Genomic DNA, 13,881 nt, shown 5'->3' with positions numbered 1-13,881 from the left:
GAAAAGGCGACCACCTATAGAACTAAGACCCACTCCCTTTTAAAAAGACTCATTAGCACCTTTCACTTGATACCCATTTCGCACAAACAAAGTCTAGAGTCATCCCTGGTCCACCTTTATGGAGATATCTCGAAAAGACGTCCACCTATTGAACTAATCCCCACGCCCTTTAAAAATTCTCATTAACACCTTTCATTTGATACCCATATCGTACAAACACATTCTAGAGTCACCCCTGGTCAATTTTTATGGCGATATCTCGAAACGGCGTCCAACTATAGAACTAAGCCCCACGCCCTTTTGAAATACTCATTAACACCTTTCGTTTGATACCCGTATTATACAAACGCATTCTAGAGTCACCCCTGGTCCACATTTATGCCGATATCTCGAAAAGGCGACCACCTATACAACTACCACCACTCCTTTTTAAAACCCTTATTAATACCTTTAATGTGATACCCATATCGTACAAACACATTCTAGAGTCACCCCTGGTAAACCTTTATGGCGATATCTCGAAAAGGCGTCCACCTATAGAACTAAGCCCCACGCCCTTTTAAAATACTCATTAACACCTTTCATTTGATACCCATATCGTACAAACACATTCTAGAGTCACCCTGGTCCACCTTTATGACGATATCTCGAAAAGGCGTCCACCTATAGAACTAAGGCCCACGCCCTTTTAAAATACTCATTAACACCTTTCGTTTCATACCCGTATTGTACAAACGCATTCTAGAGTCACCCCTGGTCCACCTTTATGGCGATATCTCGAAAAGGCGTCCACCTATAGAACTAAGGCCCACTCTCTTTTAAAATACTCATTATCACCTTTCGTTTGATACCCGTATTGTACAAACGCATTCTAGAGTCACCCCTGGTCCACCTTTATGGCGATATCTCGAAAAGGAGTCCACCTATAGAACCAAGGCCCACTCCCTTTTAAAATGCTCATTAACCACTTTCATTTGATACCCATATCGTACAAACATATTCTAGAGTCACCCCTGGTCCACCTTTATGCGATATCTCGAAAAGGCGTCCACCTATAGAACTAAGGCCCACTCTCTTTTAAAATACTCATTAACACCTTTCGTTTGATACCTGTATTGTACAAACGCATTCTAGAGTCACCCCTGGTCCATTTTTATGGCGATATCTCGAAAAGGAGTCCACCTATAGAACTAAGCCCCACGCCCTTTTGAGATACTCATTAACACCTTTCGTTCGATACTCATATTGTACAAACGCATTCTAGAGTCACCCCTGGTCCACCCTTATGGCGATATCTCGAAAAGGCGTCCACCTATAGAACTAAGCCCCACGCCCTTTTAAAATACTCATTAGCACCTTTCATTTGATACCCATATCGTACAAACACATTCTAGAGTCACCCCTGGTCCATTTTTATGGCGATATCTCGAAACGGCGTCCAACTATAGAACTAAGCCCCACGCCCTTTTGAAATACTCATTAACACCTTTCGTTTGATACCCGTATTGTACAAACGCATTCTAGAGTCACCCCTGGTCCACCTTTATGGCGATATCTCGAAAAGGCGTCCACCAATAGAACTAACGCCCACGCCCTTTTAAAATACTCATTAACACCTTTCGTTTGATACCCGTATTGTACAAACGCATTCTAGAGTCACCCCTGGTCCACCTTTATGGCGATATCTCGAAAAGGCGTCCACCTATAGAACTAAGGTCCACTCTCTTTTAAAATACTCATCAACACCTTTCGTTTGATACCCGTATTGTACAAACGTATTCTAGAGTCACCCCTGGTCCACCTTTATGGCGATATCTCGAAAAGGCGTCCAGCTATAGACCCCAGATTCCACTCCCTTTTAAAACCCTCATTAATACCTTTAATGTGATACCCATATCGTACGAACACATTCTAGAATCACCCCTGGTCCATTTTTATGGCGATATCTCGAAACGGCGTCCAACTATAGAACTAAGCGCCACGCCCTTTTAAAATACTCATTAACACCTTTCATTTGATACCCATATCGTACAAACACATTCTAGAGTCACCCCTGGTCCATTTTTATGGCGATATCTCGAAACGGCGTCCAACTATAGAACTAAGCCCCACGCCCTTTTGAAATACTCATTAACACCTTTCCTTTGATACCCATATTGTACAAACGCATTCTAGAGTCACCCCTGGCCCACCTTTATGGCGATATCTCGAAAAGGTGTCCACCTATAGAACTAAGGCCCACTCCCTTTTAAAATGCTCATTAACACCTTTCATTTGATACCCATATCGTACAAACAAATTCTAGAGTCAACCCTGATCCACCTTTATGGCGATATCCCTAAATGGCGTCCACCTATAGAACTATGGCCCACTCCCTCATAAAATACTCTTTAATACCTTTCATTTGATACACATGTCATACAAACACATTCCAGGGTTACCCTCGGTTCATTTTCCTACATGGTTATTTTCCCTTATGCTGTCACCATAGCTCTCAACTGCGTATGTAATGTTCGGTTACACCCGAACTTAACCTTCCTTACTTGTTATTAATGTTTTTATAATATTCTCGGGAAAATCATTGTTTCTTAGTAAAATTATTATTTCTTTCTTTATATCATTATAGTAAGTGTCGTCCGATATTTGTAGCATTCTTTGTATACAGCTCCTTGCTGTATGGATTATCATCGTTCTAGGGTGTTCTGAATTATAGTTGATGAGTCGTCCGGATGAACTTGGTTTCTTATACCACTTTAGTTTCATTTGATTACTTTGTCTGATTGTGATCGAGTCAAGATATGGAAATTCTCCGTCGTCTTCTAATTCTGTGGTAAATTGTATATGTTTGTCAAAAGAATTTAATGCGTCAAGTGTATTTTTAACCTCATTTTCGTTTATTATTGTAAATATGTCATCCACGTATTTTGTAAGGAGTCTTGGTTTATGATTTAATTTTTTAAGTGTAGTTTCAAGCAATTGTACTATTACAATATCTGCAATGACTTCCAAAAACCTTTCTATAAACATTTTCTGTGTATTTTTCTATTATTGTCCATTTTTCTTTTATAACGGCAAGTGCAAGTCGTGTTGGTACGCTAGGGAACACTGAGACCACATCGAAAGAAACTAGCTTCTCATCGTCACGAATATATGTATTATTAATTTTTTTTTTAAATCAAGAGTATTTTTAATGCTGTAACTGGAACTTAAAGTTACGTTCTTTAAAATGTTTGTAATATATTTACAAAGTCCATAAGATGGTGAGCCTGTGGCGGGGCAAATCGGTCTAAGAGGTTTTCCTTCCTTATGAATCTTTGGAAGACAGTATATCCTCGGGGATATTGAGGTGGCTGTTACAAGGCTATTTCTTTCGGCCTTTGAAATAAATCCCATTTTAAATATTTTATCCACTAGAGCATTATTTTTTGTTTGTAATTTTGACGTCGGATATTGTCTTAGTATTATATACATAGTCATATGATTAAGTATGTTATTCATTTTGTCATTATGTATATTCTCGCACGGTGCGTGTTAGCACGGAGAATATATATATATGAGTATGAAAAGAAATAAAAAGGCAAATGGTTATATTAGTATAATAACAATAATTAGTTTATTTAATGTTAAAATCGTACGATATTTTACCTTTGATATATGATGAGGCATGACAGCAGCAGCGACTTTCTTCCTCCGTGGTTGAAATGGAACAGAAAACAAGAAAATTATCACCGTTGTGTTGGACCGGAGATCGTGCGGGGGTATTCCAAGGGATATTTGTTATCCGATGGAAAACTCAGTTACCCGTGTTATGTTGCTTATATGTGTGAGTGACTATATGAGGGTGTATGCATGCGTGTTAGCAATACATGACAGTGTATTTATGTAAATACATATGTGCAACTAAATGAGTTATGCATTGGGGTGACCGTGAAAATAGATATAAATATTTAGGTTCTGACCTAAACATGCCGGCCCCCTTGCGGTAAGCAACATCTGTGGGAGGAATTCTATGCTTCAGCTGTCACGCACAGTAGTACTTAAAACCTAGATTTAATTTTTTGTTTATTTTGAACAAATATGTGTTGGCTGATCGCGCCCGTACTTCATCGATAACAGGGGCCGCTGTGGGAAGAAAAGAAGAAACATATTAAAGCTGAAAACAAGAACGGGTTACAATTCAACGCACTTTATTAGTATAAACCTCGTTTGGATTTCGAGTTTTTCGTAGTTTGGACGAAGAGGACATGTCTTCGTTCCAGATTTCGACGATTGTAAGATTATTTTCCATCTGGACAAAGCGGACACGTCTCCGTCCCAGATTTTAACTTTATGAGATTTAAGGTTATATCCAGACGGAAAGGACGGGTATCCATGCCAGATTGGATTTATTTTGTTATTTTTGGTTTTAATTTTAATAGAATATTTTATTTTAAAATGAATATTGGTTGGGTGGCGAACGCTTTAATAATTTTGAGTTATTCCGTAAAGTTATATTGACCCTCTAACATGCCTTTATGTGGCTGGCAACTCCACTTTCTGTGCTAAATCCGAAAACTTGTAATTTGGACTACGACCGAAAAATTTTTATTTCGAATATGATCGAAAGTTTGTAGCTTTATTTTTTATGAATTTGATAAGCCTTATACATAAATATTTTTGAAGTCTTTAATGAGCTCAAGGCCTATTGAAAAAATAAAACACAATGTTTTTCTATTGTATTTTACATATATTCGTCGATATTTCTGTTTTATTCTAAAACCATCATCAGGACTAGGAAAAACAAAACAGAAGAAAACAGAAAAGACAGGTACAATTGGTTATCAAAATATTTCTTGCATATAGGTATATAAATTTAACACTAAACACAACTTACACATATGACTATGTTTGATCGACTGATCATATGTTCGAAAACAAAATACTAAGAGAGCTTAAACAAGTAAGAGTAAACAATTTAAATTACCGCAATTGTAAACAAAAATATGTACTACCAACAATGTAAGGAACAACTGACAATAAGAACAGAAATATTTGTATACATATGTACGTATGTATGTATATTCATTGCTTATTAGCTATTAGCGGGAACATTGTTGGGTGCTGGTGGTTTCGATGAGCGCTGTTGTTGTTTGAGAACCAAATTCCTATAAATGTGGGATGCAACTTACCGATATCAAACTATGATATGTTTACCCGAATATAAATGAATAATTCGACTAAATTTTAAGTTTAATAGATTTAGTAAGCGCAGTTTTAATTTATTTATTTAAATGTATTAAATTGTGAAATAGTTAATTGATTAGAATTGAACAAGATGAATCATTCTTTACGTCGTCAAATTCACGTCTTCGCTTGAACCGCGTCGCTTCTCAATTAACTTCGTCTCTCTGTGCTTATGGTATGGTTTTGTTGTCGCTTTAAGGTAATTGCCTGTTGTGGTTTTGTTGTCGCTGTTGGATATTAACCCTTCAACTCCTACATTCGGCCATCCTGCTGTGCATTCGACCCGAATGTATTGTTACAGTCATTTACCCATGGTTTAATATACTCGGAGCAAGTTGTTGTATTAATCGGACCTTCAGTATTTGTTAGTTTTTGTACATCATACGAATTGTTGCCTTTAACTTTCGTTATTTGGTAGGGCCCCAAAAATTTGGGTTTCAGCTTGAGACCACTACTAAATTTTGTACGTTTGATTGCGACTAAGTCACCGATGTTATACTGTTGTGCTGGTTTACGTCTCAGATTGTATGATTTTCTGTTTTCTTGCTGAACTTTTACAAATTAGTAATTTCGCCTCCTTTCATCGTTGCAGTCGTTCTTCGTTGAATAGATTTGTGATTTCTTGTTGAATTAAGTCATTAAGGAGTCGATTGCCGCCAAGATGTGTTTATAGTTTTTGTTCGTCGACTCTAATGGACCAAGAAAGTCTACGTGGAAAGTGTGTAATGGCGTCTCCCCTTTGTGCAACGGTTGGAGAAAGCCCTCTTACTTTCCCAGTTTACGATTGCTAAGTATGCACGGCACACAACAAGAAATATGTTTCTTAATCTTATCTTCGACGTTTGGTATAAAAATTTTTTTAATAATAAGCTCTTTTGTTTTTTTGACTGAAAAGTGACCTCTGTCATGAGCGTCACTAATAATTTGATTTTGCATGTCTTCTGGAATTACTATCAGTTCTTCATCATTGCAAACTTTGTATAAAACGTTGGATTTAAGGAAAAAATCATCATAGGAACTGTTGCTTTGCTTAGGATCTCTCGAGTAGCTTTTAGTTTTTCGTCTTGGAGCTGCGTGTTGCCTATTCTAACTGTTAAATCGTCTTCTCGTATCCTCATGATGGCATATCGGCTTAAGGCATCGACATGCTTCATGCGAACGCCGCTTCTATGCTCAACTATATAGTCAAACTCTTGCAATAGTAAGATCCATCTCGCTACTGTTGTACATAAATCTTTCTTTTCTAATGTTTTTGTGAACGCATTACAGTCCGTGACTATTTTGAATCTACTGCCTAGAAGGTAAACTCTGAACTTATTTAACGCTTCAACGACGGCAAGTATTTCTAATTCGTAGCTTGTGAAATTTCTCTGCGCGTCTGTAGTCTTTTTGCTCATATAACAAATTGGATGAAGCTGTCCATCCTCTGGCGACTTTTACAGGAGAACAGCTCCAAACCAGTCAGTGCGTCAGTGTGTAACTCTGTTTCGTATTTTTGATTATAAATACCAAGCACAGGATTTTCAATTAGTGCTTTCTTAAGTAAATTAAATGCTTTTTCTTCCTCGTACCCGATTTTGAATGAACAATTATGTTTCGTCATGTCCGTATGGGGTTTTGCGATAATTGAGTAGTTTGGCATGAACTTTCTAAAATGCCCTGCTAATCCCAAAAAACTAAGGAGTTGTTTTGGTGTTTGTGGTATTTTTTAATTTAAAACCGCATGAATTTTTCCGGCGATGCGTGGAGCTTGTGGTTTTCAATAACATATCGCAAGAATGTTATTCAACGCTTCAAGAAATGGCATTTCTTGATATTCAGCTTCAAGCCATAATCACGACACGTATTTATTACTCTTTCAATATTTTGTAATGCTTGTATTTCATCTTTCGCTGGGATAATGATGTCGTCGATATAAGGTAGTGCAATACCTTCACGTGTTAAATTTCTAAAAATTGCGTTGATATGCCTTTGAAAAACTCCAGGCGAATTGGACAGACCAAATGGCACTTTAAAAAATTGGTACTGGCCATTATGCGTTATGAATGAGGTGTATTTTCTGCTTGACTCTTCCACATGCACGTGGAAAAAGCCATTTTTGAGGTCAATAGTACTAAAAATTGCGGCATCTTACAGACGATCAAGCAGGTGGAAGTGGAAAATGATCTTTAATAATTACCTTATTGATTCGTCGAAAATCCACACAAAGTCTGTGTGATCCGTCCCTCTTTTTTGCTAAAACTACTGGGCTGGTAAATTCGGAGGTTGATGGTTCAATTATGCCACCCTTTAGCCACTCGTCAACTTGTGTATCGACAATAGTTGCTTGTGAGAAAGGCAAACGTCGTGGTCTTGAAAAAATTGGTGCATCGTCGTTTAACACTATGCGCATTTCCACGTTTGTTGTTGTGGTTTTTTTAGGTTTATATTCTGATATTAATTTGCGAACTTTTTGTTTTGCCACTTCACTTGTACTTTCATCAATATCTAGCTCATTCTCATTAGCTATTGCATCTATTTTCATAAAAGCTATTTGTTCTTCTATTTCGCTGTTGTCCCATTGGATCTTTTTATTGTCAAACCGTCGCGATTTATTGTTATTTCTGCCACTGTGCACAACTCTTCACCGAGAACTATTTCTATGTCCATACATTTTGACGGAACAACATAAAACCGTAAAAAAAAATGTTTATTCATCTATTTGCACATCGCACTTAAAATATCCTTTAGGTTTTATTTTGCTTTCGTTGGTATTTCCGCCGAACCCGATTAAAGTTATATTGCACGCACTCAGTTTAGGCATATTACATTTTTATACACGTCTTCTGTTACAATATTAAATTTGCTACCGGTGTCAAATAGTGCTGCATAAATTTGATTGCCAATTTTCAAACTTTTGTTGTTTATTTCGCGTTTCACTACTACTATTTGACGTGTATTTGAGTTTGTTTCTTTTTTGTTTTTTTCGCAGTTTGGCGAAATGTGACCGAAGCGATTGCATTTAAAGCACTTTCTTCCTCTTTCTTTGTTTTTGCAATCTTTTGAAAGATGCCCCTTTTCACCACAGTTAAAACAACTAATTTCTCTCTTTTCGCTCTTTTCGCTCTTTTGCACATAGCTCTTTAAACTTTTTGTTTTCTCATCTTTTGTTTTGTTATCTTTATTTGTAGCGCGCTTATGCATAGTTTCGTAACACTTCAATCATTCTTTAAAATCAATCGAGTTTTTGGCACCATATAACATAGCTTTGTTAACACTTAAATCATTAATTCCATCAATTATATATTGCATTAAAGCGTAATTTTCGATTTGACCTTGTGAAGCGATTTCTTTCATACCGTAAAAATATTCTTGAAATGTTTCGGTTTCTTTCATTTTTCTTTCACATAAACGCTTGTGAAATAATGCGCTATTTGTAACCGATTTAAGTTCACTTATTAACGCGTCTTTTAATGCTTGCCACGAATTTAGGCCTCTTTCACTTAACACAATTAATTTTGCTACACCGCGAAGTGATTTTTTTGCAAACACCAATTTTTGTAGATTATCCCATTGCATCAAAATTGCTTGTTCTTCAAATTCTTGTGTCCATACCTCTATTGGCATCTTATTAGAACCATCAAAAATTCTAATTGAGTCCTCAACATCACGAAATGTCATTGTAAATTTATGTGTGTGGTGTACACCAGTGTTTGTATGTACGTCGTTTTGTGTTTCAATCGTTTTATTTATGTTCATGGCTTCGTCGTTTCTCTCGTTGGTAGCAGAAACAAAACTCATTTCACCACCATTTACACTCACTATGCTACTGCTTCCAACTCTACTGTCGCCTGCTCTGTTCTCATTCTCAGCTTCTTTATTATCGTCGTTTTCATTTTTCTCGTCGTCGTTTTGATCATCTTCTTCGCTGCATAGCTCAGCGAGCAAGTGATTGCGTCGTAAATTCTTGAAAATATGTAGCTTAACGTCTGCGACATCGTATTGAATTCTAAGATATTACAAATTGTTACCAAGTCAGGCTCATTCAAGTTTCAACTCACGTACTCAGATTTTCGCTCGAATTCTTCGCTGTCTTCATCGTATGACGATACAAGGCTATCGATAAATGCTCAGTGAGATCAATAACTAAAACAAGTCCATTAAGTTCACAATAGAGGTGGGAAAAGAAGGACAACTACCGTACTTGGATACGTTAGTAATTAGAAAAAACAATAAAATATCCATAGATTGGTACAGAAAGCCCACATCTTCCGGTAGACTGGTGAACTTCAACTCGAAACATCAAAGAAAAAAACTTTAATAAACACGGCTAAAAATTTTATAGATAGAGTCCTAACAATAAGTGATAAAATATATCACAGAAAAAACATTAAGATTATTCAAAAAACTTTAGAACAGAATGAGTTCCCTCATAACTTAATTAATAAACTGGTACGGGATTTCTATGCCAGGGATCCTAATGAAGAGAAGACAAAACCATCAAATGATAAAATATACAAAACAATCACATATGTACAGGGAATAGCGGAGAGGATTAAGAGCTCGAATTTATATGACAATGAGAAGTACCAAATAGCTTTTACATATCATAATACATTGAGGCAGATTTATAGCAATACGAAGGATAGATCTTAATGTACGAGAAATCTGACGTGGTTTACCGAATACCATGCAACGGCGACGGATCCAACGTATGCGAGAAGGTATATGTAGGGACAACTAAATTAAAATTAAAGACAAGGATTTCCGCTCAAAAATCAAATATTAAACTTAGAAACAGTAATCCTGAAAATATAACGGCCTTAACACCCCATTAAAAAGGATACAGGGCACTGCCCAGATTTTGAAAATGTCGTTATACTAGACAAAGAGAAAAATTACCATAAAATATATTTTTTGGAAATGTTACATATTACGAACACCCCTAATGATAAGAAAATGAATTTCAAAAATGATACAGATTTATGTGCTCATATTTATAGGAATTTGGTTCTCAAACAACAACAGCGCTCATCGAAATCAGCAGCACCCAACAATGTTCCCGCTAATAGCTAATAAGCAATGAATATACATACATACGCACATATGTATACAAATATTACTGTTCTTATTGTCAGTTGTTCCTTCCCCCTGTGGGCTAGGGGTTAGAATATGACCACGGTAGGTATACCGGTCGTAAAAGGCGACCATAATACCATGGGTACCCAATCCATGAGTAAGGTGTTTTACTCGAAAGGTAGCAGGGTGGACGCGGGTATCACCCTGTGGGACCCTACGCATGGTCCTTATAAAAACTGCTACCGCGGGAGCAGGAGAAGCCAGTGTGATCTGATGCACGGCATCAAACGATGCTTTGTACTCAGGTCTCACCTCCTGTCCTGGGATGGCCACCTTGTGGGAGCATCGCGGGGGTTGTGGTTTCAAATAGAGTTCACTTATGACACACACTCTGAGTAGACTTGTTTTCCCTTGGGGCGTGCAAACCCAAGGGAATTCGGTCTCATGCTTGCCACAGCAATCCCAATTTCATTGAGAAACTGACCCTGAGGGGCAGATGAAAGAGTTGGTCACATCCCATAATTGTGGCAACCGAAAAAAAATGGTGACGAAAGATGGTGAAGAAACGCATTTCTATCGTCAGCCGAAAAACAATCGATAATTGTATGAGTGGGCCGGTGCTCATCTCGTCTTTTGAGATGTTTGAGGCTGCTTTAGACTTCGTAAGCGAATAGGAGGCGTTCGCAGAATGGATGGCCACATTCTAAATGTGGCAAGATTTGATGCTGTCAAATCACTGCAGTGTGGCGGACTGCAATGCGAGGATGTTGCTGGGGCAGGTACTCGGTCACTTACAGGTCTGTGATCGGAAAAGGTTGGACACATCCCTTTAATTGTGGTAGGAGTGTATTCGGAAGCAAAATGGAGCATAATTGTTGCGTAATTTGAGTGAAAATTGGAGCGAAATTAGTAGCAAAAATGGAAGCCAAATGTAGCACAATATAGTGCGCAATGTTTGTCAACGAGTGTGGTCTTAAGCGATGTCGAGAGACATTGCTGAGGCGGGCACTCGGCACTCACAGGTATGTGTGCGGAAGAGGTTTGTCACATCCCTTGATATTAATTGTGATGGAGTTTAATACGGAGCATAAAAGGTGCCAAGGTCACTCTGTTTGTCAACGTAGTGCGGCCCTTAAGCAATATCTAAGCAAAACAAGCTCCGTCGTCAACAATGTATTATACATTGTTGTAACACTGTTAATCAGATATCGAGATATCAAAATCAATGAAAGAGGGATTCTGAGGCAAGCACGGAACTCGCGGTGGAGTTGCCGTGCAACCGGGTGCCATTACCCGAAAATGGAAGGGGATGATGGATAGTCCTCCTCGGCCAAACCAAGGCTGGTTGACTTGAACACCCCAGCTCACCGATTGGTACCAACTTGTTGGGTCGAAGATCAACGGACATTAATCTGTGTTTTACACCGGAGGTAGGTCTTCTAAGACAGGGACTCCTGTAAGCACTCATCGACTGTCAGTTGTTCCTTGCATTGTTGGTAGTACATATTTTTGTTTACAATTGCGGTATTTTAAATTGTTTACTTTTATTTGTTTAAGCTCTCTTAGTATTTTGTTTTCGAACATATGATCAGTCGATCAAACATAGTCATATGTGTACGTTATGTTTAGTGTTAAATTTATAAACCTATATGCAAGAAATATTTTGATAACCAATTGTACCTGTTTTTTCTGTTTTCTTCTGTTTTGTGTTTCCTAGTCCTTATGATGATTTTAGAATAAAACCGAAATATCGACGAATATATGTAAAATACAATAGAAAAACACTGTGTTTAATTTTTTCAATAGGCCTTGAAAATTGGTTCCTGTGATGCGCCTCGGGAACACGCATACTGAAAATTGGTGTTCATTTATTTTGCTGATATGGCAACACCACACGGCGAAATTGAAGTGTTAAGTGAAAGAGAATGAAAGAATGACAAATGGAAGAAGACGAGTGTCATTACATAATAAACATGATGATGGTAAGTAAACAAGTTGTAAAATTTTATAATTTGTGTTAAATTAATCATTTTAATAACTTCTTGTTTTCTTTTTTATCAGATTATGCAATGAAATGCTTGTAGGGCACACACAACTGCACACCGCATCAATGAACCACCCCAAAAACAATGGCTTGAAGCTTTCAGGGAAGAAGCCAAAAATAACCAGGAAACTATGCCAGGAAATATGTTCCGGAAACTTGTAAGATGTTTTAAGATGTGCATTTAAGTTTTCTTTCTAGTTTTTATGCTAGAAGAACCAGAAATGATCACAGAAGCGATCAGTTGTAAAGATTAATTTATTTGTGCAAAGTTAATTGCAGTTTTGTTTTTGTAGTGCATTCCCTGTCCCATAATATCCAACAAAAAACGTTGGGAGTTATTGTGAAAAATAAGAGAAAGCACTTAAACTAAATAAAATGTTATTATTGGAAAAAAGAAATGTACAATTTACGAATATGGGTTTTGCTTTTTCATATTGACGTAGTAAATGCACATCTGTTTTTTTGTTAGTGTATTGTAAAAGTACACTACATTAAATTTTAATGCAATGGTTTAGAATCATTGTATAAAACTGAATGCAAGGCATTATTTGTACTCTTATTGAGTAGTTTTAATGATATCGGTTTGATATCTACTAATTATACCAGCATGCGAATGGGTATAATATGAATTTTTTGCGGTTTAGTTTTTCATCCAAGTTCGTTTTTTGTTTTTTGTAGAAAATTAGTGAACTACTTAGCAAAATTTGTAACATATATCGTTGTATTTCTAATGTAGTTAGTCCAATTACAGCAACTTGATTTTAATTTCTTGACAATCGATATTTACCTTAACATGATAAATTAATTTGATAATGAATGATGCCGGTTGTGTTAACCAAAGTTTTGTCAAGTTATTGTAGTTGGACTGTTATTTGTCTGAAACATTATTAAACCGTTTTATATTTAGGAACCGATGGCTTAGAAGGATTTTGAAACGAAGAAGAAAAAAACACAAGCGAGTAAAACGAATATATATCCCTGCGGCTACCGAACCTTTGTACGTGATAGTTTGCGTGTAGTTAGTTTGGTAGTTAGTTTTGTAGTTAATTTAAGTATTATATATATGTTTCCGCTCGGGATATAGGTTATTTTTCAGGGACTTCGTTTGTAGTTTTCATAGACTTTTTATCTGCACCCTGTCGACTTTTACTTTTTAATTTTGAAATAAAAGTTGGTTACTTTGTACGCCGATAATTAGAAATGGCATTATCTATACTAAAGAAGTGGAATGTCCCGATTTAAAGATCGGTTGGTCATCGGTGGATGCTTCTCCACTTGTTTCATTGGCTGGTGGAAGTAGAACCAGTTTGGCCAAGGGCCTTGAAATTTGACCTTTTTCAGTCGTGATGTCGTACAAGGTTGTCTACTCCCGTGTGGAGTTTGGCCACTCTTCCAAGTCTCCATTCGTTTGGAGTACATTGTCGTCTTCCACGACGACGAAATCCCCTATTTTGATGTTTCCTTTCAAGGTGTTTCCGTTTAACCCGCTTTTGCATTTCTAATTCGTATTCTCTTTTGCAAAAGGTTTGATGCAAAACTTTTAATTTATGCCACCT

This window comes from Eurosta solidaginis, chromosome X (genome assembly GCF_040869045.1).
Source record: "Eurosta solidaginis isolate ZX-2024a chromosome X, ASM4086904v1, whole genome shotgun sequence".
Classification (NCBI taxonomy): Eukaryota; Metazoa; Arthropoda; class Insecta; order Diptera; family Tephritidae; genus Eurosta; species Eurosta solidaginis.
Note: the sequence above shows the minus strand (reverse complement) of the source record.